This window comes from Hydra vulgaris, chromosome 02 (assembly GCF_038396675.1).
Source record: "Hydra vulgaris chromosome 02, alternate assembly HydraT2T_AEP".
In the NCBI taxonomy this organism is placed as follows: Eukaryota; Metazoa; Cnidaria; class Hydrozoa; order Anthoathecata; family Hydridae; genus Hydra; species Hydra vulgaris.
In genome coordinates, this window is record NC_088921.1 from 18,015,840 (window position 1) to 18,020,198 (window position 4,359).

The window sequence follows — 4,359 nt, forward strand, 5'->3', positions numbered from 1 at the left end:
GTAAAGGATATGATGGCGCCTGGGCAATGTCTGGTAAATTAAAAGGTATTTTATCTAGAATTAAAGTTATCAATTCATTGGCTATTTTTTTTCACTGTGCATGCCAAAAATATAATTTAGTTGTTAGTAAATCATGCAATGTTCAGAGTGTTAGAAATGTTCCTGATTAAATCAAAGATATATCATACTTTTTTAACTTAGTACCTAAACGTACCAGCTGTCTCAATAAATTCATTTTTCCTGGTCAAGCAAAATTAATTGATGCATGTCGATTTTAAAACATTTGGAATATATAAAAGTAAAAATAGCGCTTCATGTCATTTTTAATGTTTATATTTTTTTTTTTATATTTTGAACAATAAAAATAACATTGAATGTTGTTTTTATGATTCAAAATATTACAAAAAAATAAACATTGAAAATGCCATAAAAAGGTATTTTTATACATTTTGACTTTTAAATAAACAAAGATTGCTGCTATATTTTACTGAAGAATTATTGTTTAGAATAAGTTAAAACTATCTTTACAAAAACATTATTTTTTACAAATCTGTCAAAACGTCTTAACGTAAATATTAATGTTTATAAATCTTGCTGTACTAGACTCCCAGAATCCCCTTTCGCTAAATTACAAGAAAACTTGCGAGTCGTACTCCACTGAGTGGACTATTCCACATTTACCTAATATTTGATATAACAATTGAATAGGAATAAATTTTCAAACGTGAAATACATCAAAATTTTAAAAATAAATTAACGTAGGAGTTTAAATGATTGTATGAAAAGGAGACTGGGTGCAAAAATTCGTTTATGGTAAGGGTTATTGACGATATCTTTGAAACTTCGCCTAAAGTGGATTTTTTTAAACATGCTTGAAACTTCGTCTAAAGTGGATTTCTTAAAAACATATTTGAAAATTCGATTAAAATAAATTTATTGAAAACATAACTGAAACTTTGACTAAAGTGGATTTATTAAAAACATGTTTGAAACACGCTTAAAGTAAATTTTTTTAAAACTTATATGAAATAAAGCCTTAAAGTGGATTTTTTTAAAGATGTTTGAAACTTCGCCTTAAGTGTATTTATTGAAAACATGTTCGAAACTTGTCTAAATCAAATTTTTTAAAAACATGTATGAGACTTAGTATAAAGAGGATTTGCAAAAGAGATATTTGAAACTTCGCCTAAAGTGTATTTATTTAAAACATGTTTGAAAACTTTGCATAAAGTGGATTTATTTAAGACGTGATTAAAAACTTCCCTTAAAGTGGATTTATTGAAAAGTTGTTTGAAAATTAGTTTCAAGTAGATTTATTAAAAAACATGTTTAAAACTATAACACGTTTTTTAATCAAAAATAGGTTTATTTAAATCATGCTTAAAAATTCCTTTATTTTAAGTTAACTTATTTTCAATGTGTTGTAAAGTTCTTAATTAAAAATAATTAAAATTTACTTTTATTCAAGAGATGTTTGAAACTTCTCTTAAAGTGGATTTATTTAAATATTTGTATGAAAACTTTAATCAAAGTGGAATTATTGAAATCATGCTTAATAACTCCAATTTAAGTGAATTTATTTAAACATGTTTGAATTTAAACTTAAAGTGCATTTACCTAAAACATGTTTAAAAGTTCGCCTAAAAAAGATTATTTTAAAACATGTTTAAAAATTTGTTAAAAGTGTATAAGAAAATAAGTGTAAAAAAAAAGTTTTAGGTTTGCTTTAAAAATAAGTTGAGTCTTTTTAATAACTATTTACAAAAAAATGTTTTTTAATAAAAAGTTTATTCTTTTAGCTTTTAACAATCGAATTAGTAATAAGTATTCTACTATTAAATATGTTAAATGTTAAATAAGTTTTTCTAAAAAGTAAGCATCAACGTTCCGTTTTTTATCCATTCAACGAATAAAGCAAATATAGTACAAACTTGTACATTAATCTTCAAGGTAAATCGAATTTTCTAAAGCTTAATAAAAAGAGCATTTTATACGTTTAAAATCTAATCGCATAAAAAATTATATTTTCATTAGAGTTGTGTTTTTCTTTTATTAATAAATAAAGTACAAACTTTTATGTCGAAACGGATTTTATTATCTAAGCTTTAAATAATAAAATTCGTTTAGATGTAAAAGTTTGCAGGGCGGATGCAGGATTTTTTGTGAGTGTTGCCTGTTTTTTTCGAATTGCCAAAATATAGTCGGCGATAATTTTTTGTAAACCCCTCCCCCGGGCCAGAGAGGGGGGAGGGGAAGGTTGCAAAAAAATATCGCCGACTATATTTTGGCAATTCGTCATCAAAGCGGCATCAGCACTTTATTATTACTTACTTGGCGTTGTTCTCAATTACCCATATAAAACAAAACTAATAAAAATGTTGCCTTGGGTATTCTGTTCATAAATTAGACATTTTTCACTTGTCTAACCTACAAGAGGTTAGACAAGTGAAAAATAGCACCAACGAGAAGGTATGCTATAGGACTTCGCACTCCATCTGTAAACTGTCGTGTGGCCTAAGGTTTGTACTCCATTTCTGGATTCTTTCCTTTTCTTGAAAGGCAGTTAGTATAAAGTAACAATATTGTTGCCTAAGATTAGCCCTCTATTTCTGGATTCTTTCCTTTTATTGATAGGCAATTAGGCCAATTTTATTTTTTAATTTTTATGTTTGTTTTTCTAATTTTCACTAAATATAAGATAAACTTAAATATAACATAAAATACACAAATATAGTCAGTAAACAAAAAAGGAACTAATAAACAAAAAAGAAACTAATAAATTAATATTGGGTAAAAACCAACTCTAAGCGTCATTCCACTAAAACAGAAAAATTATTTAAAACTCTTAATAGATCAGGAATTTTTCTTGATGATACGCAGACTGAAAACTTATATGCGGCTTCGCATATAAGTTTTCAGTATGCGTATAACAGAAATGCTCCTCTCGCATTCACATGTAGTAATTGGAATTGTTCACATTATTAAAAAACCTCATATCAATAGACTTTAAAGTCTCTGTAATAGTGAATGGGATCACAGATTGATTGTTCCAAAATGTTTCCCACAAACCTAATTCAGCATAAGTTGATGTAGGATGAGGCATATCTGATATATATAAATGCAAAAAATTCATAAAATCTAACTTCCAAAAACAATTTTTTTTTTTTTTTACAATAGTTGAAGGAATACCAGATAAACCTTTGCCAACAGCCATCTCACCTTCATCAAATCTATCTTCTAATTCGTTAATTAAATGGTCTAGATGAGGAGATGTGATTGAATATTTGAAATAATCTAAAACTGTGTCAGAGGGATAATTATCTCTATAAACTTGTCTACCACAGAGCCTTGGTGTAACTTCTGAAACATCAAGAGTCTTAGCTAGGTCAAGAGCAAATAAGTACCATTTGTTATGATAGACATCAATATAATTTTTTAAATCTAAAATTTGAGTTTTTTAAACTATTTATTTCTTTACACTATTGTGATATATCAAATGCTTTAGTTTGGAGAACAATAGTGATGGCATAGAAATAGTACATTATTTGTTTTGTTAAAACTAAACTTACAATATAAGAAAAATTTTTCGTAAGATTTAAAAAACATGAAGCTTTTGAATAGTGTTGTGACCAAAACTAAAAAATGTAACTAACTTAACTAAAAAAACCGTAACTAAAATTACCCAACTAACTTTTTAGTCTAACTAAAATTAGTCGACTAACTTTTTAGTCTAACTAAATTTAGTCGACTAACTTTATAGTCTAACAAAATTTAGTCGACTAACTTTTTAGTCTAACTAAAACTAGTCGGCTAACTTTTTAGCGTAAATAAATTAGTCGACTAACTTTTTAGTCTAACTAAATTTAGTCGACTACCTTTTTAGTCTAACTAAAATTAATCTACTAACTTTTTAGTCTAACTGAATTTAGTCGACTAATTTTTAGTCTAACTAAATTTAGTCAACTAACTTTTTAGCCTAACTAAATTTAGTCGACTAAATTTTTAGCGTAACTAAAATTAGTCGATTAAAACAAGCTTCAGTACTAAAAACTGAATAACCTATGAAGCCATGAAATTTTCACACACGATGGCCCATTATTGTGGCGGTTGAATGTCCCAAATATGGTTCATAGGGGCACGTCAAATCAAATTCGTAACGTATTAAATCAACTTTGATTATTAGAATTTTGTCCCAGCTCTGAGACAACTACCAATGCGGTTGTTGCAACTGTTTATAAACACCCAATGGGCACAGAATCTAAAAAAGGCACCCTTTGAACGTTTAATTAACATTCTGCAGTTTAATTTAACGTCTAATTCGGGGTTGGGAAAGCCAACTTGTTGGGGGTATTTTTGTTC